The sequence below is a fragment of the Coffea arabica genome, chromosome 7c (assembly GCF_036785885.1).
Source record: "Coffea arabica cultivar ET-39 chromosome 7c, Coffea Arabica ET-39 HiFi, whole genome shotgun sequence".
NCBI lineage: Eukaryota > Viridiplantae > Streptophyta > Magnoliopsida > Gentianales > Rubiaceae > Coffea > Coffea arabica.
This window is the reverse complement of record NC_092322.1, coordinates 34,667,227-34,692,797: the sequence shown is the minus strand read 5'-3', so window position 1 is coordinate 34,692,797 and position 25,571 is coordinate 34,667,227. Positions and strand designations below refer to the sequence as shown.

At 34.7% G+C, this 25,571-nt stretch overlaps 1 non-coding gene across 1 annotated transcript; it reads right to left on the bottom strand.

The window, feature by feature from the left end:
• Positions 1-24,864: 24,864 nt before the first annotated feature.
• On the bottom strand, positions 24,865-24,972 carry LOC113700245 (small nucleolar RNA R71). The gene has a single exon (XR_003450589.1). It is a non-coding gene; the product is annotated as a small nucleolar RNA R71 (small nucleolar RNA).
• Between the last annotated feature and the right edge of the window lie 599 nt (positions 24,973-25,571).

Here is a 25,571-nt window from a genome sequence, read left to right as displayed (position 1 = left end):
ATTTTTTGCCAACCTTAGGAAAGGAACTGACCAAACTGAGATCATGTCTAGGGTAAATGGGGTAGACCTAATCTTTGATTCTGATACTGTAAATTCCATTCTAAAGACTACCATTGAACGTTCATGCAAAGATAAGGTTGCTAATTTCTTTTCCTATGAAGAGCTTCCTACTGCTGCAAATCATTTTGATGGGACAAAAATGTTAACCTATTTCAAAAGAAGTTTTTCCTCACCTGCTGATGCTAAATTGAATGATCTGGCTCCTGTGAATTTAATTGCTTTTTCTATCATTTCAAATCTGCTTGTGCCCACTGATGGGCACAGAACTGATGCAAACAAAATGGAGTTGTATCTCTTTTATTGCTTTCGAGAAAAAATTCGGATTGATTTTGGTTTTGTCATGTGCAAGTTTTTACTTCGCTATGCTACTGACTCTCGAAAAAAACTTTCCTATGGAAAGTTTCTTCAAAAGATTTTTGACTTTTACAAAGTTCCAATTCTAGGTGTGTGTCCAAAAGAAGCATCTTCTTATGCCTTTACCAGAGCATATTTTGAAAGAAAAAATCTTGTTTTTAAAGATAATCTGTGGGCATATAAGGGGGCATCATCTAGTGAACAAAGGTCCAAGACTGTACATGATCCTTCACCCATTTTACTCACTCCCATTCACCCTAGGAAATCTGCCACTAGACCATCCTCCTCTTCCAGTAATGAAGTAATTGAGCTTCTTCATGAACTCAAACAGCATGTTCTTCTTCTAGAACATGGCCTAATGCTCACCATGTCTTCTGAGCAACAAACTGCCTTTCTTGACAAAAAGAATCTTCTTTTTCCTCCACCTGTGGTTGAGGAAGTCTCACATGACAAAGAACCTCGAACCACTGATCCAGGTTCATCAGTTCCAGATCCGAATCCAGCAACTCCTGTGACTCCTCATGGCCCTTCCACATCAGACAAAGGCAAGGCACCAATTGTAGAAGCTGCTGAAGATGATGAAGACACTGAAGAAGAGGATCTCGACCAATATCAGCTTTCTCGGAGGACACCTGGATCCACGTAGATCATCATTTAGGACATTTGCATTTTGTTTGTCTCTTTTAGAATATGTTATGTTATGGATATTCTAAGTTTCTTTTGGTGTGTTTTGATGAATGTTCTAAGTACTGTGGTGTAATATAATGGATATTCTTGTTTATGTTTAAGTTCTGTGATGTTTCTAAGTATCTTGATGGAAGTTATTGGTGATGTTTAAGTACTGGTGATGTTTGTTTATTCTGTTTATGTGAATGGAATGAATTGTTTTTGGTTTACATTTTGGATAAGATGTATTTGTGTATAAGATGGATGTTTTTGGTTTGCCCTTTTGTGATGACAAAAAGGGGGAGAGATCTGATTGATGATTGATAATGTTGGATATGTTGAATTGATTGATGGTTTAATTAAATTTGGATTTTGATGATGGATTGAATTGGTAATATGTTGGTTGTGAGTTGCTTAATTGTCATGTTTTGTAACTCGGTTGGGCAGCCTAGTGAGGGGGAGGTTTTCAAATTTTTTATGATTCACTAAGAAAGGGGGAGTTCTAGTCTATTTAGAAAAGGGGAGCTTTCATTGCAATCAGAAATCAATCAAAATTCATTTCAAACTTTTGTTTTGTCATCATCAAAAAGGGGGAGAATGTTATTCTTGGTTTTGATGATCACAAAAGTTCGTTTATACAGACCAAGAAAGTGAACACTTTGATCAGGCCTGATGGAACAAGGAAAGCATATGTCTGATTGACTCCAGTCTACGATGCTTTGGATGTGGCAAACAAGATTGAAATAATATAAATGAATTTAGTAATTGTTTTGTTCCGATCAAAGATACTGTCTTTTAAATGTGTCTTGTGTGTCATTCTTGGCACTTTGAAATGTTTATCTAACCTTCTTCGAAAACAAGTGTTTTTGTCTATCCAAGAATCAGGTTCGAATATGTCATCAAAAGCAAAACAACCAAAATGTGAAACAAAAACAGGACAATCAGGTCGGACGGCCGAAAGGAATCTGTCGGACGTCCGAAAGGATGAAGAACATCAGGAAGGAAGCTCTGTCGGACGCTCATATGGGAGGATCGGACGTCCGGAAGGATCGGACGCACACCTCGGACGCATATCAACCAGATCGGACGTCCGAAAAATTCCAAGATAACTTGCTAGCTCTCGGCCCAAGGTCGGACGCTGTGCTATCGGACGACAAAAAACTTATCGGACGTCCGAACCTCAACATGGCTATCATCGGACGATTGGTTCGGACGATGATTCGATCGTCGGACGTCCGACAGCCCCAACGGCTAGTTGACTCTTCAGCTGCCTTCTATCCGTTGGAAGCATTGATGAAGCCCATTTCTGGTTCCCTTTAAAATTAAACTGGTTTGAACGAAGTAGGGACTTTTGCACACTTTGTTTACAAGTTCTCAAGAGATATTTTAGCTAGAAAATAGTCTCCAAAGCAGATTTGTATTAAAGTGGTGTGAATTTCTGTTGAGCTTTTCTTTTGTGGTTGAAAGGATCTTTAGTGTAGCTTTGTTGAGGGTTTTCTGAGTGTTTGTAAAACTTCCTAGCTTGACTAAGTGAGGCTTAGGGCGAGGAGGAAGTGCTCCCTCCATTGTACATCTAGTTGATCTTCTTTCATCAAAGAGAAGTTGCTCTTCCTAGTGTTTGGTCTTCAAGTTTGAGGATAGCTTGGTAGACACCTGGTTTGATTCCCTATTTTACTTTTCTGTTTAATAAAATTCTCATTACTTTTCTATACTTATTTTTCTGATCAATATTGCTCCTGTCTTCTAATCTACTTGGTTAATCATTACTAGAAAAGAAGGTAAATTTTTTATTAAAGAAAAAGTGCATAAATTTGGTTAGGATTTTAATCAACCCAATTCACCCCCCCTCTTGGTTGTCTTTGGGACTTACAGTAACCTTATTCTCCTTGCTTGCTGCTGACTGATCTCCCCACTCTCTGCATCTGGCATGTGGATTGGACAGTAGAGGAGTCTTCTCTGGTGGAGGAGAATCTCCCGTTGCGGCTGCTCTGTCTTTGTTGAGAGCTTGCAGGAATGAAGTCAACTTCGTCTCCATTCCTGCCATTAACGCATCAATTTTCTTGTCGAGCTCCTCCATTTTGGTATGTACATGCGTTCGAGCTTCTTGTAATTCCGTTTGCAGGGAATCTACTTGAATCTGAACCCTAGTCTCAAGTTTCCTGAGCTGTTCATCTAAATTCTTGAGTCTGGTACCGTCTGCCATTTGAATTTGCTGTTGAGTTGCACCGAGGATTGAAGGCTCTAATTACCACTTGTCAGGAATTAACCTGATGAATCTCGGAAGAAGGGAAGTAAGAACGAATAGGGAGAGAATTGTTCATGAACTGAGAAAGAAATGAAGGAAAGAAAGGAAACTTTTATTGAAGATATTTGTGATGAATCTTGTCTGACACGCTTTTCTCTAATTTGGCTATTTATAGAATTTTCTTACACTGCCATGCAACGTGATTGAACCTAACCAACTAACCATGCAACTAATTGAAACAAATTGCAACAGAATTCATAATTGACTTCTTAAGTGCAACGGCATCATATTTGCCTATGATGTGAGCTTCTCCCAAAACTACGTCGCATTCCTTAAAACTACGTCACTTTATCCCATGTTCCTGACATTTACCTGCAGGACAAGGCCAGTCAAGAATCACGGAAAGTCCCCGCGAGCCCATTTTCTATTATGAAGCAATATCCGCAACAATGAAGCAATATCCAAGTGTAGAAGTTGTAAAATGGATAAATGATTGATAAAATACTTTCTTTAATTTAGGATTAATCACTGATGGTGTATATAGTATCAGTTTTAAATGAATGATAATAGTGCAAAATTTAAATTTGAAATCTAATTTTTGTACATGTATTATGAATTTAATGGTGATGGTGTATACACAATTAGTACATAAAAAATTTACTCTTTAGTTAAATGGTTAGTGTATGAAATTGGTTCAATCCAATTACAGCCATTTAATAAATGAATCTAAATTGATTGGATTTAAATGGACAATGCAATACCATAATCCATCCATTTAATGGTTCTATTATCAGTTTGCTATATGCATTATACTTTTGCATTTCTCTTTTTCTGTATTCTTTTAGCATCAATGCATATAATACCTCTTTGTCAACAACACAATACAAGGAGTTTTTTTAATACTTGCTTCATGAATTTTTCTTTTGTATTTTTTGGTTTCAATTCAAAATAAAAACGTCTTGACCAAGCAATAGGGAAAGTTCTGGTACTCTGTGTGTGTGTATGTGTGTGTGTGTGTGAATTGATTTTACACTCTAATTGAAATTCTAGGCACTCCATATTCATTGTGTCCTAAATAATTTTGCAAAACTTTCCTTAGGCCAAAGTGTCTATTGGTTAGATTCCATAATTACTATAGTTGTATTATGTAAACAACTCTGATAGATATTTTGATGCACATACTCATGTTTATTATTCCCATACATTTAAATATTTTTCTAAATTAGTTGCATTCAAAATTTTCACTTGATGTTACTTTAATGATTACCCATAGGACAACGGGGGCATTTGTTATCAAATCCATTAACAGAAGGATATTTTGAATATACTTATAATCAGTGAAAAAAAAATTTAACTGCAAAATACAAGACTATTATATTCTTATTAATTGAATCAAGAGTCATAGAAAAGTTTAGAATGCAATTGTGTAAATCTATTACTAAAATTAATCCAGTTTTATCCCAAACCTCTACTCATTAGAATAATTAAAACCAAAAAAAAAAAGAGAAACAAAATAAACCTTTTAATTTCAACGAGTTTAATATTTACTATAGGTTTGAATCATAATCCAATTGAATTGGCCAACCCAAACTTGTCATTAACAAGTAGATTTGGGTATGCAATGAATTTTAAATGGGTTTAATTAGGTGACTAAATTAAACACATTTAATTTGTGGATAACTGGTTGACTTGCATTACCCATTTAACTCATTTAAAAATAACTGCATATTTAAACTCAATTTTTGGTGGATGTTAAGTACATAAATTTGAATTTTTTTACTAACCCAATAATGATAAAATGTCATTATTTTTTTATTAAGCAACATTGTTAGGTTTGATTCCAAAAAATTGACAAGAAAGATTCTCGACGATCCCAAAAGAAAAGTATGAAAGCACAATAAATGAAATAGGAATATAAGAATTTACGTGGTTCAGTCAAATTGACCTACATCTATGAGCGAGAATGAACAAAATTTCACTATGAAGAAGAGAGTACAAAACCCTTAGAAAAGTATTCCTTGGTCCAAAATCACCTAAAACTAAGACACAAGAGAGTCCAAAATAGTTTAACTAACAAAAAGGTTTAATGACCCCAAAGTCCAAATGGCTCACTGAAATTGTCTTGGTTTGGTGCGCTTAATTTCATCACAAACTTGCTTTATTTATAGCCAACTGAGGGAAAGATTCCCTTGTACAAAAAAATGATGTGGGACAAAGTCACACATAACAAATCACAATTTTGGCATGTTTCCAATATCAATAATAGCAAATATACTCCACATAAAGCCCATTGGACCTAAATCATGAGCAACGTACACCTACCAAATCCAAGCATTGCTTGGATTTGTTAATTGGAAGAGATTTCGTGAACATATTAGCGGAATTTTTCTTGGTATTGATTTTTTGAACAAGAACTTTTCTCTTAGCAATAGCATCTTGAATGAAGTGAAATTTTACATCAACGTGCTTCGTTCTCTCATGATATATTTGGTTTTTAGTTAAATTGAATAGTGCTTTAACTATCATAGTAAATAATAGTAACACCTTGATATAGACTGAACTTGCCAAACAAATACTTCAATCACAAGACCTCTTTGATTGCCTCGATCACAATCATATATTCTGCCTCGGTAGTAGATAAAATTACAACATATTGTAAAGTATCTTTTCCAACTAACTGCATAAACACCAGTGCAAAATTTATAAACTAAAAGTGATTTTCTCCTATCAAGATCCTCGGCATAGTCATTGTTTACAAAACCAACCAAAATGTCTTTATTTTTCCCAAATTTCAAACAATTGTTTGAAATCCCTCGCAAGTATCTGAGAATCCACTTCACGGTCTACTAATGTGCTATTTTAGAACAAGACATATATCTGCTAATAACACTGATTGCTTGAGCGATATCTAGATGAGTACAAACCATTGTATACATAATACTGCCGATTGCACTGGAATAAGGAACCAGCGGCATATAATCTTCCTATTCAACTAACAGTGGTGATTGAGCAGCAAATAATTGAAAATAACTTGTACGAGTAGTCATAGATTTAGCATCTTTCATGCCAAATTTCTCAAAAACTTTCTCAAGATAATTTTCTTGGGTCAAGAATAACTTTTCGACTCCTCAATCTCTCTTGATCTCCATGTCAAGAATTTTCTTAGCTACTCCCAAATGCTTCATATCAAATTCACTGCTTCACTATAACTTAAAACCATGAATTTCTGACAAATTGTTAGTAGCAATGTGCATTTCATTAACAAAAAAGCAACAAATAAATGAAAGAACTATCGTCTAACTTCCAAAAGTAGATACAACTACCATACATGCTTCTTGAATAATCATGACCCAATATAAAAGAATCAAACCTCTTATACCACTATTTTGGAGACTGTTTTAATCCATATAATGATTTTTTCAACAAAGAAACATAGTTTTCCTTTCCTCCAATTTCAAACCCCTAAGGTTGTTTCATGTAAATTTTCTCTTCAAATTCACATGCAAGAAAGTTGTCTTAACATCAAGTTGCTTCAACTCCAAATCACACATGGCAACTAAAGCAAGCAAAACATGAATAGAGCTATGTTTAATAATAGGTGAAAATGAATCATTAAAATCGACACCTTGTGCTTGACTATACTTTGTAACATGCATCTTCAATCTCTACAATACCTTTTTCTTCTTAAAGACCCATTTGCAACCAACTATTTTCTTATCTGAAGGTAGATTCACAAGAACCCAAGTTATATTTTGGTGGAGAGATTCAATTTGTTCATCATCGCAATCAACAGCCTAACAGAATCATCACATAAAATTGCTTCTAAATATGTAGTAGGCTCACCAAGTCCATCGGTTTCTTCTACAACAAGCAAAACATATGCAACCAAATCTGCATATCTTTGTAGTGGTCGATTATCCCTCCTTGATCTATATTTGACTATGAAATATTGCTCTTTTTCTGGATTATTTTCATTAGTAGACTCAAGTGCATCTACTGACTTTTGCTAAATAAAAAAGCCAAACTGAGAAGGACCCAAATTGCCAATCTCAAGTTCCACCTGCTTTTGCATACTATCATCTACATGACAAAAACTAAAAAGCTCTTTCTTTGAAGATAACATAGAGGATTCATAACAAAATAACATGTCTACTGATCATAAATTTTGAAAATTTGGGATCAAGACACCACAATCTGTACCTTTTCACCCTAGAAAGTATAACCAAGAAAAATACACTTTTAATTCGAGACTCCAATTTTTCATCATTCACAAGCATATATGCTAGACACTCAAAAACTTTTAAATCAGAATGATCAATAGTAGTACATGACCAGACTTCCTCAAATGTTTTAAAATCAAGAAATGTAGAAGAAGCACGGTTAACAATATAACAAGTCATAGAGATCGCCTCTACTCAAAAGTTCTTTGCCCATCCTACATTTGAGATTATGCACCTTGCTCTCTCCAAAAGCATTCTATTCATATGTTGGGTCACACCATTTTATTGAGATGCCATCCTAGCAGTGTGGTGCCAAACAGCTCCTTTATTCTTGCAAAATTCATCAAATTTTTTTAATAAAATTCTATGCCATTATCTGTTTTAAATCACTTGATCTATCTACCTGTCTATTTTTTCAAAAGCATTCTATTCATATGTTGGGTCACACCATTTTATTGAGATGCCATCCTAGCAGTGTGGTGCCAAACAACTCCTTTATTCTTGCAAAATTCATCAAATTTTTCTTAATAAAATTCTATGCCATTATCTGTTTTAAATCACTTGATCTATCTACCTGTCTATTTTTGTGACGCCCTCACCTCTCCTTAGGGCGAACTCTAGGGTACCAGCGAAACGTCTGTCTAACTATCGTCAGGACTCACGCACTCGTTCAAACTTAATAAAGGATCACAAGTCAACTATCGACTTAATTAAGAAATATTTCGAATATACAAGTCTAAAACTCCCAAGTATACCATTACAATTACAATCCAAAATACCCAAGTATAACAAATTTACACTTTAACGGTCTCTAATAACATACAAAAGTATACTAGTTTGAAACAAAAGTCGCTAGTTTAGAATCTCCAACTTCCACCTCCAAAGCTTGTTAAGAAAAACAAACTTAAAGGGATGAGCTAACGCTCAATGAGACCAAGAAAATCAAGCAAGCAAGTAGCACTAATTAATTAAATAGCATTCTTGAAAGCAACTTTAACATGAACTTTCATTTAAGTGCCCAAGTAAGAAATAAATACACATAGAAGGATACAGGAGCTCTCAAGAGCTATTTCCATGCCTCGATCGATTCAAGCCATCCAGAGTTGACTCTCTGTCAACTCAAGTAACAACAGGACCGTAGCGCTCCACTTACTTCCTCCATCCAACATAACACCCACACGGATCCGAAACCAAACACGCATGAGGTGGCAATACTATTTGAGTATGCCAAGCGAGATCTCAAAAGATCAACCTATAAAATTTTCCAAGATTCACCAAACTTCTCGACTAAGCCCTTGCCAGTTTGAGTTACAAGGTAAGCCAATGGGTTGGGGCGTCCCCACAAGCATGATGGTCGACAAGACAACGCTCCAATAGACTTAAAATCGTTCATAGCACTGAGTTAGGATGAGCGGCACCACCCACCCGAATAGGGCGTGGTACATTCTACCGCTCAGTGCTCACGAGTGAAAACATGTTTAAGTACAAGTGCAAGTCATATACATTCATTTAGCAAATATCATTTAATCAAGAGAGAGAGAGGACGAGAGCAGTAAAGTACAGCCTCGTCTCGACAAGTTCACATATCATATAGCACTTGTACAAATATCATTTTTACCATAGTAATATTGAACATGCACTTGACACTCAAAGAAAGTCAAGGTAAAACAAGAGCAAAACGAGAAGTCAGACAAGCTCCTCAGCGTCCTCGTGACCACCTGAGACATGCATAATCACGATTACCCAGGTACTCGACCAAGGTTAATAAGAAAACATTTTCTCGCTACCCACTCTCAAAGTCACAAGTTCAAGTCAAGTTAAATGAGCCTTTCTTACTAAATCATTGAAAGAATATTCAAAGGAAACTCAAAAGCTGTTTTTGAGTTAAGTCTTAGCAAGAACTCTCAACTCCAAAAAAAAAGTACCATATTTACTTTCGGCACGAAAATCGAGAAAAGGGTAGATGATTTTCATCTCTCAAAACTTCTAATCCCATGTCCAAGTCTTAGAATATAAAGGATCGCTAACATTTTCTAAACTAACGGAGCCAAAATTCATCAAAACTCCACTCATTTTCATAGTAAATGTCAAAACTAAAGGTTCCAAGTTTCGAGTGTAAAACTAGTGAAATTCTCCAAGAATTACTCTAGTTGGAGAATTTCACTAGTTAAAACGCCCCATTTTTGGAGTTCAGTGTCATGGAAATCAAGGGCACAAGACTAGGTGTTCAAGTCCATTTCTCAAGTATGAAATGAGGTTCAATTAACCAAGAAAGTTAGGCAACCAAGAAAAAGCATCAAAAGAGGTTTATCCTTTGGAAACCAAGATTCAAAATGAATGCCTAATGTTCGAAGAGACTTTGTATCCAACCATGAAATTAAACTTAAAACGGACCAACAATCTCAAAGGAAAGTTGAAAGTTTTTAAAAGGAGTATTTGTTTGAAACCAGAAAATTTCCAGCTTGGTGCGATACTACTTAGAAAAATCATATCTCGAGTTCCGTAAGTCTAAAAATTGGAAACTTTATATCGTTAGAAACTAGACTCAATGCACTAAAACTCTCTAGAAGACACTTTTTCCATACTCCAATCCAAAATCATTCAAATCTTAGCTCCAAGTCACTGTTCCAGACAGAACAAGGCAAAACAGGCTTGCAATTTCAGTAAAGTTTGGAAATTTGGAAAAATTTATAGAAATAGAATCATCCATTGAAATTTATACCACTAATAGAACTCCAAATCTAGTTTCAAATGCAATAAACAGAACTCAATTCAGACATTTTAACACCAAGATCCAATGGTTTTAAGAAAACTGATTTTTGGAACCTGTTTCATGGAATTTCTAGTTTTGAAGTACTTGACAGAGTTTCAAAATCTGATCATAACTAAAGATATACAACTCAAAATTTAGTGTGGTTTATGGCGTTGAAAACTAGATTCAAAATGCTAAAAATTACTAGAAGGAACTATCTTAAAATTCGTTTTGCAAGATAAGTGAAACTGAGCTACAAATTGCAGCTATGCTTGTTTCTCGGATGAAACCAGTGAGGAAAATCAGTCATTTTTGCCAGTTCACTACAGCTCATAGAAAATGAATTAGGGGTTGTATTTTATACTGTTGGAAAGCTCTCGGAGTCTATTTACAGATGCCACAAACAGAACTTGATTTCAACTCCCAGATGAAAAGTTATGGACCAAAAGGTCTGCACTGGTCTGGTCTCCTGATCAGAAAATTTTACAGATTTGCATCCTCACTTTCCCCTACTTTAACTCAACCAAATGCAATGCTTTTTGGGAGATATTCAACACACATAAACACCAACATATAACAAGCATTATAGCACCAAAATAACAATAAAATTCGAAATTAACACGAGGGATTCAACCAGCAAAATTTTGGACAGCAAGCCTCTTTCTTTCTTCAGGTTTTCTTTTCAACTTCCCAACCAAAACTAAGCCATAATTCATCAAAACAAGCACCAAACACACAATAATTCCTCAAGGCCTCTACCTATGAAGCCACCTCAAGTCCTCTACCTAGTGTCAAGGTTCAACGAACCCATCAACAATCCAATGATTAACTAGATAGAACTAACTAACTACTATGAGTTGAGAGGAAAAAATGAGAGCTTTGGAAGATTACCTTGCTTCCAAGAGATGAAGACCAAACCACCAGTGTTTAAGCTTTAAACAGCCAAAGTTCTTTCCTCCTTCAAGTCTCCCTTCAAGCTTGAGTGGTGAACCAAGAAAAGGGGCAAGTTTGGAATGTGTTCTTGGAACAAAAGTGGAAGAAAGCTAGCTGAAATTTTGGTTGAGAAAGGGAGAAGGAAGAGCCAGCCAAGAGGGAAGAAGAAGGGAAGAGTTTGTGTGATAGTTGGTGAAGTGATGGAGTGAAAGGAAGCAATGACATAAAAGTGCTTTGGTACCCAAAAGTCAACAAATGAATAGGAGACCATTAGTGCTCCTAATTGAGTTTAATTTAACTCACTCACCTCTAATCCATCAATTAACTTTTCTTAGTCTACTATTGATCATCCTTAATTCTCCAAGATCATTGTACTCTCGGACCGAATTTTGCCTCAAAAAATGTGTATTCGCTATTTTTTACTAAACGAGCCGCAGAAAAATTAAATTTATTAAGCGAAACGTTTTAAAATATAAAATGAGACATTGTTCCATGCAAATGAAATTAAAATGGATGAAATAAATTAATCGAAATAAATGAATAAATAAATGATTAAATAAGCCAGTACAATAAAATAAAAATAAATAAAAGAAAAATTCAAGTCCTCTCAATTTCTTAATTAAAACTTTTTATTGTTTGAAAGTCAAGTAAATATCATTCTTATGTTTAAGAATATAAAACCAAACATTTCTTAAATAATAATCAATGAAAGTCAACATACATCTGACATTACCTTTAGACGGAATATAAATAGATCCCATAAATCTGAATGAATGTAAATAAGGTATCTTTCGTCTTATGAATCGTTGGTGAACTAAAACTGATTCTTTTCTACTTTCCAAAACTACAGCATTCACAGAATTCCAATAACTCAATACTTTGAATGCAAAGAAGTTCGCTTTTATTTAGCATGCCCAAATCTTTCTCGCTCATATGTCCAAAATGCATATGTTATATTTTGGTAATGTCAGAATCAGATAAAGATAATGAAGAGACTGCAACCGAACCTGTGTCAGTAGATTCTTACAAAATATATAAATTGTCAAACCTGCAAACTTTCATAACAACAAGAGCACCTTTGATAATCTTCATAATGCCATTTTTAATTGTGTATTTGTACCTAAGATCTCCAAGATGCTCAAAAACATAAGATTCTTTATTAAATGATAACTATGTTTAACATTAGTGAATGTCCTTACAATACCACCATACATTTAATTCGGATTGTACCCTTAACAACATTACAAATGACATTATTGCTTATCAAAACAATTCTAGCATTACAAGGTTCATAGATAAAAAATAAAATCTTGTTGGGATACATGTGATAAGAACACTCTGAATCTAAAATTCATTCATTTTTTGACCTTATCTTGTCATCAGTCATGAAGAAAATATTTCCATCACTTTCATCAGTTGCAACACGAGTTTCAGTAGTTTTACTATTTTTCTCACCGAGTTTTTCCTTTTGCTTTAATTTAATTTTTAATTTAAAGCAATTAGTCTTAATGTGTCCCATTTTGTAACAATAATTGCGCTTCAAATTTCTATATCTAGATTTAGGTTTAGATTTAAACCTACTATTGTCAAATTCTCTTTTATCAGTTCTGCCCCTAGTAATTAGGCCTTCCGCCTAACCTCTCTTAATCTCTCTGGTGATATCCTCTATTTATCTGTTTCTCAGATTTTAATGCAGATTTAATTTTTGATATGAAATTATTTCTTTTTTATAAATCATAGTATCACAAAAAATATTTAAAAGACTAAGGAAGGGAACACAAAAGTAATAGGACCTGATTCTCATAATCAATTTTTGAATCTATATTCTCCAAATCCATAATAATGGAATCAAATTTATCAAGAAGTGAGAGTATAGATGTATCTTCAGTCATCCAAAATATATATAGACTTTGCTTTAAATAAAACTGATTCTCAACTACAAAGATCTAAGTTTGTCTCATATGGCCTTATCCAAAGTCTCAATGTCTACCTCCTGTAAAATCTGGTTAGAGAGATTTAATATAATACTGGACTTAACTTTCTTATCCATCTTAGCAAATTTTGCATCTGTCACATTCTTTGACTTTTTCTCAACTCCCTATATCACTAAATCAATTTTGTCTTAGCCTTAATCTTGGACTGCCACATCTTGAAGTTGATATTCTTGTCAAATTTTGCGACAACAATCTTTGCTATTGTCATTGTTGCCACAGAATTCAAAACCTTGGAAGAAGTTTTGATACCAGTTCGTTATGTTTGGTCCCAGAAAATTGATAAAAAAAGATTTTTAACAATCCCAAACGACAAATAACAAAACAAAATGAAACAAAAGCACGGGTTTTTATGTGATTCAATCAAATTGACCTACTACATCCATGGTCGAAGGAGGAGTAAAATTTCACTATGAAGAAAAGAGTGCTACAGCATTAGGAAAATGTTCTTAGATCCAAAAACACCTAAAACTAAAATGCAAGACAAGCCAAAATAATTTTACTAACAAAAAATTTAATGAACCAAAGGCCCAAATAACCCATTAAAACTCTCTTAATTTGGTGTGCTTAATTTCACAGGCCCACTTTATTTGTAGTCAACTAAGGGAAAGATTTCCTTGTACAAAAAATGATGTTGGACAAAGTTACACATAACAAACATCGTCAAGCAACATCCAAAAAAAACAAAGATAAAAAATACAAGTAAATTTTTGAGTTGGTCATAAATGGGGTTACCCATTTTGATCCATTTATTAAATGAGTATTAATAGGTTGATTCAATTATATTCATTACCCATTTATGACCCATCCATACTCACTAGAATCAACAATTTTGACACCTCTAGTACTTATCATATTCTTAGTGGAAGAACATGTAATCAGCAACTAAGGGAATATATGAAAAAAAGGATAAATGAAGTAAAAAGAAAAAAAAGAAGGTTTTCTAGAATGTTAAACAAATGAATGATGATAAGAAGTAACATTTTGATTGTTGTTTTATAGTTGCTCTTATTTTGGAGTCTCCTGAACCATGCTTGACCTTCACAAGACCAAAAGAGAGATGTCTTAGACCGAGATTGTTATAGAGTGAGAAAAAGTAAGAAATCTGTGAAATTGGAGTCTACAAATCTAGCAATGGCGTTTTATCATTAAATTATTAAAGCTGGTCGTATTGAGCCACAAGGAAAGTAAAGCGATCTTCGAATGAGGTTCAATTCAGTCTCTTCAGTAGTTTGATGGTATTTTTTTAACAAGTGGATTTATAGGATGACATGAATAATCCACTTAAATCCACTTACTTAGCTGGATTTAATTTGTCTTCCATTTTAAATCCAAAATTTCCTTAACCATCCATGTCAATTTAAGCGTGATTTATATGGATGGATAAATGGATCTAAATTCATTTTGCCAAACTTTATCCCTAAGAATTGGACCGTCTGGTTTACTAATATGGATTTCACCATTGCTTTTATGCGACACGTGGCTTTTGCAACTGTTGGTTGAACAATCACATAGAAGCAAGTTTTAGCATGGAATGTTGTTTTGGGCTTATCATGTTGCTACAGATTTATTTTAACTAGTGCCAAGGGCAAACTAATGTGTGCAATTTGGAAACAATTAAAATGAATCAATTTTGTATAAATTTTTTTTGTTACATACCAAAAATTTATATAAAATTTTCATGAAAAAACTTTAGTTATATGGTTATAGTAGTTACATTGGCAAAATGTGATTAGATGATTCGAATACAAATAATTTTTATAAGGTAAAGGTGAACGTTTAAAAGATGACAAAAAGTGATAACAACAACTATCATTGCTCAAACATTATATATTGTATAAATATTAATCACTAGATCAAATGCATAAAATCTACACTTGTCATATTTTAAAAGATTGCACTTTTGTATAATATATGTGTGAGGACTCGCAAAAATTTACTTATTTTAAATTTCTATTACTAGCTTATTTAAATATTTAATTGCCCGTTTACTTTGAATATTTTATTTCAACCTTTTTAGACCCAATTACATGGAATTATGACTTGCATATATTTTTAAAATGATTTGTTTCCAAATTTAATTTTTGAAAGCTCGTTAAGTGAGAATAGTGAATACGCGATTGAAGTTAATAATCGATTTGAGGATACAATAAACTTGAAAATTGGAGACTTGTACATTAGTCATAAAATAGATATTTTTATGTTTAAGTGTTCAAGTGTTAGTTAGTTATACCATCGTTATAAGAAATTCTTAGAGATTCCACTCTATCGCGCATAAATCGGAAGTACGCGTTTTTACGCGCTGATCAATTGAGGGACTTAAAACCTTTATTTTGGGACTATTAAGAGTGAATAATAATAGTATGAATGGAAGTGCAATAGAGGTTTAGTGCACTAGTAAAACAAACCTGAGAGGAATCAAGCATCAAACGCGCGCGTACGCGCACTATACCTAGTTGACTTTTGAAGCAATTTTGGACCACAAATTTTAAAGCTTCTCATGGAAGCTTACCATCAGCACCATCTCTTCTTTTCCTTCTCCAAGCAGCCGGCCACACCAAGGGAAGAAAGAGCTAACTTTCTTCATCATTTCACTTCATTTTACTCCACCAAATCACCTCAAATTTACACTAAACTTTGCTAAACACTTGGAGAGCAACTCAAGCTAGAAAAAGAACTTCATTTCCCCAGTTCTTGTGAGCTTTAAGAGGACCAAAATTTCTACCCAAGTTATCAACTAAGGTAATCAATGATCAACCTTGAAATTCTTAGTTTATGGGAGTAATATAGCACTAATGAGTTCATAGTTGTTTATGGGTAGCTTTATTTCTGTTGGAAATTGGTGAGTGGGCTCTATGAACTCCCACTATGACTTTATGGACTGATTTGATGAGTTTTAATGTTATTAATATAGGATTAGTACTTAATATACTAGTAATGAGGGATATTATGGATGAAAACTCAAAAGGAAAAAGTTGAGCAAAAAGGGACAATTCTGCCCCTGTGAATGCCGTGACCTTTGGAGCATTTTTTTAAAAGTTATATTGACTTTTTTATGATGTATATATGTTGTATGGGTTGTGTAGAAAGTTTCATCAAAAAAATTTCATGATTTGGTTGGCCAAAGGTTGTGATTTCGGAAGTTCAGCAAAACTGGAAATTTTCCCATAACTGCTCTGGCAGTGTTTCTGTTTTAGCTATAACTTTTTGCTCCAACATTGAAATCGAGTGCCGTTTGCGGCACTGGAAACTAGACATTCCTAGATTTCCAATGGTATAAAATACATGTCCTGATTCCACCTGAGTGATCCATACCAATCATTTGAACATGACTGTCCTGTTTCGCTAGTTCCCTGGAAGCTCTGTTTTGAGCAGCAAATTTATGCTCAAATGTGAGCTAGTTGTGGACAGATTTTGATAACGATTTCTTCTAAGAAATTGTAGCTTTATAAATCTAGTTTTCAACACCACCAACCATGCTCAATTCTAAGTTGATTTGAGTGAGTTGTGGCCATATTCCAAAACTGACTCAATGGTTTGAAACCCTCTTTTGGCTTGTAAATGCCTTAATCTTGATTAGAACTTGTTATTTCGAAATTCGTGGTGTTAATCGCCTACCAAATACATATTGGCTGTTTCTTAGAAATTATCTACACAAATGGACCATGTTTGAGATATTTTTGTTGGCCAAACGTTTTGAAAACGGAAAACTCAAGTACAAGGCAGATTTGCCTTGGAATTTTTGAAACTTTAGTGATTTGGTTAACCAACTTCCCGTACGTATTTTTCTATGAAATTTCACAGATGAGTAACCCTTGTATGGTAGTGTAGTACTACCAAATTTGGTGCCATTCTGAGTTCATTTCGATGCTCAACCAAAGTCCCAAAGTTGGTGATTTAAACCTGGAAAATCTTCGTTCAAATAGAAAATTCAGCAACTTTAAGCCACCATATCTTGGTGCTCAAAACTCCAATTCTTGTTTTGCTTGTTGTGTTGAAAACTTTGATTGTAACTCTAATTGAGTTCCAAATTTCAGAGGCTAGTTCACATTGTGTGAATTTTTCCGAATTTCCAAACTTTGTCGAAAATCAACCCAAATCTATCTTGACTTTCCAAAACAGCTACTTTGAGCCAATTTTTGAATACATTCCGTTTGGAATCATGAAAAAATGTCTTCTAAGAATTTTTGGTACTTTGGAAGAGGTTTCCAACGGTACCAATTTTTCCAATTTTGGATTTATAGAGTATGAGATATGATTTTTCCAAGATTGTGAGACAAACCCGAAATTTCCAAACTTAAAAGAAGTTGAGTTTTTAGAACTCATCTTTTCCTTCGATATCACTTGATCGTTTTACACTTGATTTCAAAGGTGAAAATCAGATTTCTCTTGTATTTTAAAACTCCACTTTTGAACCTCGATTTACGAGAAATTAAGGCTCATTTTCATGAGATTTTCTTAGATTGTACTCTAGTACAATCTTCTTCGATAATTGGGGTTTATAAGTGATTGTCCATTATTAATTACTCAGGCACGCACGAGGACCTTCAAGAGGATTCCACGGTGGACGCTTGAACTTTGAGTAACATTCCTTCTTTGATAACTTGGTGAGTGTCAAGTGTATGTTAAATGCTTATGTGATTGAGATATTAGTTGTACAAATGTTATACATGATATGTAAACTTACCGAGGCAAGGGTGTACTTTATCACCCTCGTTCTCTTTCTCGTGTAACTACGTGATACTTATTACATGAATGAAAATGATTGGCAATTGTACATGGATATTACGTGCTCGATTATTATTAGTGCATAAATAGCTGAAATCCTATGAACTTGATACGTGCTTACTTAATATCGATGACTTGAAATTTTGGAAATGGAGCCGAGTGCGTACTTTACCACACTCATTCTCATTTGAAATAAATGACTCGTGCTTGACCTAAATTGAATCGCTTGACCTGACTTGAACTGCTTGACGTGACTTGAATTGCTTGGCTTGACATGACTTGACTTGAAAAATATGCTATGGCTGCATAAGTCAATTGGAGCGATGTCTCATCGACCTCTGAATGATAGCAAGTACCATTCTGATTTGGTGGGAGGTACCTCTCAAATCGTCTCAAACCTATTAACTGAATGATTGTAAGTACCACACTGATTCGGGTGGGAGGTACCTCTCGAGTCGTCTCAGTATCCTAAACCTCTGAACGATAGCAAGTACCACACCAATTCGGGTGGGAGGTACCTCTCGAATCGTCTCAGAACTCTAAAGTACTCTAAGTCGATTGGAGCGATGTCTCATCGACCACTGAATGATTGTAAGTACCACACCGATTTGGTGGGAGGTACCTCTCGAGTCGTTCCAGTACCTTAAATCATGCTAAATCAATTGGAGCGATGTCTCATCAACCACTAAACGATTGTAAGTACCACACCGATTTGGTAGGAGGTACCTCTCGAATCGTCTCAGTACCTTAAACCTCTGAACGATAGTAAGTACCACACCGATTCAGGTGGGAGGTACCTCTCGAGTCGTCTCAGAAACATAAATCGAATATGTGAAGTGCTACGATTTAATTATCTATTTAGGTGACGAGGTGTCGTTACAAGAAGGTATTGATTTGAACTTGGGCAAAGTAATTGAAAATTAGCTTTTGAGAGTTCCTGCCTCCTATTCAAGTGTATTTATTATAAATGGTGAATTTCTTAAATGTTATAGTTTTCACTATTGTATAAGTGCTATTGCTATTGAATTACTTGTCTTGCATGTTTTCTTGGCCTCACGAGCATCCGCTTACCCCGTTAGATTTATTTTCCTTAACAGGAGCTGAAATGGGAGGAATTCTGGAGAAACTTACTTGATGCTTCACTTGATTAGAATTGTGAATGTATTTGTCTAGAATTTGATTTTTGGAAGCTGTATATTTTGGGAACGCAAAGTAATTGGGTAGATTATGATGTAAGACTTGAACATTTATTGAGGAATTAACCTTCTTTTATCTCTTCGATTTTTAGTATCGATTGGTTATTATTGAGTGTAAATTGAATTAGTACCGAGTCCTGACGAGAGTTGAGCAGACGCTCCACCGATACCCTTGGGTTCGCCCTTGAGAGAGTGGGGGCGTCACAATGTGTAGACAAAGAAATTTTATTTAATTTATTTAGTCAAGATTTATTTAAATTAAATTGATCTTGATTAAATTAAATTAAATCATAGAAATCCATTATATTTTGGACTGACAAATTGGGCCAATGTTATATGGGCTATCAAATCAAATTTGTAATGTCCATTTAAATTGAAATGAATTAATTGATTTATTAATTCACAATGGATTATTTGGGTTGACCCATTATTTAAATCCAAGTTAAATAATCCAAGTTAAATAGGTTTCTTGAGTTACAAGTCATCCAAAATGCAGGAAGGTTCTGCAGGGTTTTCTTTATGACATAGCCAACATATTTTGGCTATAAATAGAGGTCTTCTCTCAAAGCAAAAACACATTGAAATTCCTAAATTTTGGAAAAATTCTGTCAAATTCTCTCAAGATCTTTTCCTTCAAATCTAAATCCAAATCAAATTAAACAAATTCTTTTTCCATCGGTATTAAAGATTCAAGTATTCAACGCCACCTTCAAATCATTCGTTTTCTATGTTAAAATTGTAGGAAACACTTTTTTGATCGGAGAATAAGTTTTTTCGACCCTTCGATTGAAGTTATTTGAAGAGAAGAATCAGGGGATTAATTTCTTTGGTTCGGGAATTTTCAAAGATTGTAACCCACTTATTATGTGATTTAATAATTTTGATATTTGTGCAAGTTTTCTTGTCTTTTATTTTACACAACGAAATTTATGCTTACAAATTTCTAGCATGCCCAGTGGGACCAATCTCTGCCTCTCATATCTTTTCTTTCAACAACTTACCTATTTCAAAAGTCAATGAAGTCCAACAAGGTGAACTTTGTTCTTGAAGGCATAGTTGCTGGCAATTCAATAACTCAAGAGATGCGGTATACTGCACTCATGACAAGGAACAAGGCTAAGAAATTAGCAAAGAGGGCCAAGATAAATATTGTGGCTAAAGGAAAAAATTTTGAAGGTTTTCCCAACAAGAAGGGAGTCCACGATGAATCCACTGATAACTCAAGTGATTCGATAGCTTTTGTGGTAATGTCCGTCGTGATGACTAATACAATAATTGTGGAAGATCAAATTTCAAATCTAGCTACAATTGTCGAAGGGCTAGTAGTGCATGTACAAAGTCAAGACGCCAAGATAGTCAAACTAATGGCTATGGTAGAAAATATGGGTGAAAATAGCCTTAGCATGTCCAAACAGAAATCCAAAATGTAAGATGAAGATGACTCGTCATCAAGGAAGAAGAAGAAAGAGAATATCAAGTCACAAACAATAAAGGAGTTTTCAATCTCTCTTGATGGCACTATTCATATCGATCATCTAAAGAAATTTATCAAATGTACGATCACGGACAAGATTGATGGAAGTACCAAGTCGTATAGCAGTTATACCAAACCTTACACCGCAAAAGTAGGATATCAACCTCCAAAGTTTCAACAATTTGATGGTAAGGGCAATCCTAAACAACATATTGCGCACTTTATTGAAACTTGTAACAACGCTGGCACTAATGGTGACTTGTTTGTTAAGCAATTTGTTTGCTCATTGAAGGATAACGCCTTCGATTGGTACACAGATCTGGAGTTTGGCACTATTGACAATTGGGAACAGTTAGAGTAGGAATTTCTTAACCGCTTTTATAGCACAAAAAGAACTGTCAGCATGACTGAACTCTCCAATAAAGGTCAATGGAAGAATGAACCTGCCATTAATTTCATCGATCGCTAGGAATCTAAGTCTCAACTGCAATGATCAAATTTCTGAGCCTTCTGTGATTGAGATGTGTATTTAATGCATTCATTAGGGGCTCAGATACATCTTGCAAGGTGTACATCCAGACACATTTGATGAATTATCCACAAAAATTCATAAGGTAGAAATTAACCTTGACAGACAAGAGCTGCCAGTTCCTGATCCTCACAAGGCTAAGGATAGACAAGAAATAAGGAAAGGGGCCAAGCCACCAGTCAAAAGTGAGAAGAAAGAGACCATGGTTGCAAGTGTAACAACTTTCAAAATTGTCCGCAAGACTGCTATGAGAGAAGACAAGAAGATCAATGTGCGTCAAGAGCAAGGAAAGAGAAAACCAACTCTCAAGGAGATGCAAGACAAGGAGTATCCTTTCATTGATTCTAATGTGTCTGGTATGTTTGATGATTTGTTAAGCATGAACTTGATCATGCTTCTTGAGATGAAGCAACCTAACGAGACTAGAAATGCTGATAATCCAAATTATTGTAAGTATCACCGCTTGGTTGAGCATCTTATCCAAAATATTTTGTCTTTAAAGACAAAGTGATGGATTTGGCAAGATAAGGAAAATGGCTTCTCGAAAAAAACATTGCAAGTGTGAATCAAATCTCCATTAATTCACTACAATCCATGAAAGTTGAAAAACTTGAAAAGGTCACGATACTTGTATTACCAACTATTCAATTTGGATTGTTTGATCTTATAGAAGTTAAACAAAAAATCTCCCCTTCAAATTTTCATGGGCATGAATATGAAGACTTGAAATCATTACAGTCGGATATAGATAATAAAGGATGGACTCTAGTCACGTGAAGAAGAAGGTGAAACTCTCATCCATCTGATAAGGCAACCAAGGCCTTAAGAAGAAGTAGGATGGTCTGAAAAAGGAAAGAGAAGAATATGAAGGAAAACAACAACAATTGCAATCCTCAAGAAAACCAAATCTTTAGGCAAAAGCTGTGAATTCCTATCGCTTTAAAAGAATTCATACCTAAAGAATTTTTTGATGTTGATGTAGTCTCATGTCACGCAATGCAAGTTGATGACATTGAAAAACAAAGGGGTGATGCTCACGAATCTCCTTGTGAAATAACTCACGTACCTATTGGTAATGAAGTGGTGAATACCTATTGGTAACTCACAAACATTACCTTCACAAATGAAGACTTGTTATTTGGATCAACGTCACATAACCGTTCTTTGTTTGCAACTAGTTATGCAAAAGGACAAAAGGTGAATACAATTTTAATAGATGAAGGCTCTACTATCAATATTCTTCTTTTAAAAACTCTAAAGGAACTTGACATCCCTATTGATGAACTCTCCAATAGCCGATTGATGATTCAAAACTTCAATCAAGGGGGACAAAGAGCTATTGGATCGGTAAATTTGGAAATAGTTGATAACTGAATATTTGATGTATATTTTGTACAAGTTTAGCATGAACTTTTGTTATGTTTTGAGAGGATTAAAGACATATTTGAACTCTTTTTGGTGCTAATTGCTTAAGTATTGTTTGAATAATCAAACTTGCTAAATGAGTGGATTAATGCTTTCATCTGTGATATTTTGAAGGATATTGATGTGTGAACTTCATGCACGAGATAAAGAAAAAGCAAGGACCATTTGGAGGATAAAGTACAAAAGAAACTAGGAGCAAAAATGAAGAAAAAAGGAAGGAATTGAAAATCTGGAAATTGATCACTTGGATCCGAGCCCGGATCCATGTGCAACAAGAGTGATCCAAGCCCTCGTCTGTACTTCTGGAGTAGTGGATCCTAGTTCAGCCGATCCGAACTCGGATCCATGTGAGAAAGGCCTCGGATCGTTCTGCACCCCTCGGATCCATGGCTCGGATCTGTCTCTCTCTGCTGCAAGTGGCACAGCCAGTTTTCTTACTTTTCACACAACTTTTCAGCTATCTTTGGTGAGAGAATTCGGTGGCACATGCTTCTGAAGCAAAAAGAAAGATAATATGATTTATTGTCAAGTCAAAACAACATTTCTTTTGACTTTCTTAAACAAATCTGAGATGTTGGAATCATGAGGGGAGAAAAAAGGCACTTTCTACCATCTTTTTATGCAGAAAATGAAGGGGAAGTCAGAGAGACCATACGTAGCTAGTTTTTCTTCTTGTACATTTTTCTCTCTAGCTAGAAGTTCTTAAAGGAACACTTGGAAACTTCATCTTGTAATCATCTAGTGCAAGTCACAGCAGAAATTGGAGGGCTGCACCATTAACTTGGCTAAGCTTTTCTTTATCCTTCTTGTACTTGTAACTTGAGATGTTTTCCATTAATGAAGTTATGAGTTTGATTGTTATATCATCCATGAGTAGCTAAATTTCTATATCTAGGGAGTAGATGAAACTTATAACCAAGTGATATAAATTGAATGTGATTTACACTTGTTGTATCTTGTATTAACTTGTCTACTTATGCATGCTTGATTACTTGTTGTTGTTTGATCACCAATAGCAGGTTTACAGTTGTATTACTCACTGAGAAATGGTAAAAATAATGGAATAACATGAGTAGAGCTTGAGTTGTAAGTTCATGAGAATAGAAATACAATCAAGTGGATGAAATCTGCATTTTATGCATGAACAAGAATAGAGTTAGTTGTTTACCAAGAGATTAGGAAAAACTAAGCTGTTCTAGACCATTATTATCATGAGAATGAGATTTTGGCAATTTTGAAAATGGTTCCCTAGTTAAACAAGAGTAGTAACAAGTGTTCAATTCATTCATTTGGATCTTTTGTGCCATAAGTGGAATCTATATCCCTAAATTCAAGTTTTTAGTGAATTTTTCTCCATTTGTATCTTGCAATTGTTAAATCAGATTGTAAGTAGTAGCTAATATAAATTCTCTGCTCAAATTCATTATAAGTCTAAATAATAGAGGAAATTAGGACCTAGTAATTGTAGGTATTGCTTCTCGTGGGATCAACTCGATTAAATACCCTAAACTACTAGTTTGGCCTGTATACTTGCAGTCAATGGATATAATTCGGAATTTAAACTTGCACTTACATAAAACAACCGTCAAGATTTTGGCGTCGTTGCCGGAGAACGGCAATATTAGGGCCTAATTATCTCTATTAATTTAGACAGTATTATTTTTATTATTTAAGCTGTTTATAGTTAACTTTGCATTTTAATCAGTTTTTGACGATTGATTTTGCATAATCTCTTGTATTTCTGTTTATAGTGCGTGCACCGGATATTACGAGAAGTTGCACCTTTTGATCCAGAAATTGAGAGGACACTTCGTAGACAAAGAAGGCATACACCACAGCAAGAGAAACAAGAGGTTTGGCAACCGATAAAGAAAATCTTAATAGAGCTACCATTTGAAGAAGAGGTGGCAGAAAACGAAGCAAACAGGCGAGCTCTACGAGATTTTGCTCTATCAGGGACACAAGGATCTCAAACAAGTATAGCAAGGCCTACGGTAAATGCTAATAATTTTGAGATTAAACCATCACTTATCGAAATGGTTCAATAATCTCAATTTGGAAGTAATGCAGTAGAAGATCCTAACTCACACTTAGCTACATTCTTGGAGATATGTGATACTATTAAAATGAATGGAGTTAGTGATGATGCTATAAAGCTAAGATTGTTCCCATTTTCATTAAGAGATAAGGCAAAAATTTGGTTACACTCTCATGCTCCTAACACTTTTACCACATGGAATGATTTATCTCGAGCATTTTTGAATAAATATTTCCCACCGGGTAAAATGGCTAAGTTTAGAATGGATATCACTAGTTTTAGTCAATTGGATGGTGAATCGTTATATGAAACTTGGGAACTGTTTAGAGAATTGCTTCGGAGATGTCCACATCATGGACTTCCTGATTGGCTAATCGTATCAACTTTTTATAACGGTTTGTCTTTCTCTACTAAAACTACCATTGATGCAGCCGCGGGTGGAGTTTTAATGGGTAAATCACCTCAAGAGGTTCAAAGTTTAATAGAAGAAATGGCCGTAAATAACTACCAATGGGCCAATGAAAGAGGTAATCCGAGACGCCACGCAGGTATGATGAAAATGGACACTTTCAACATGTTGACTGCCCAAATGAATAATGTGGTGAAATTACTCAAAAGGCAAGCCGTAGTTGGTCTAAGTTCATCTAATGCATATGTGGCTTATGGTTCAATATGTGGAGGGGAACATTGTGAGGACCAAAATTTTTTTATTTTTATTTTATTTTTCTGGTTTAATTAATTATTTACTCACCCGTTTTCTCTGAATAATTTATTTCAATCATTTTAAACTTACTTACATGGAATAATGTCTCAATTATATTTTTAACACGTCTTGTTAGTAAAATTAATTTTTTCTAGGGCTCGTTTAGCGAGAAATAAGGAGTACACGTTTTTCAAGACTATGTTCGATCCGAAAGTACATTAGTCTTGGAGAATTAAGAATAATCAATAGTAGATTAA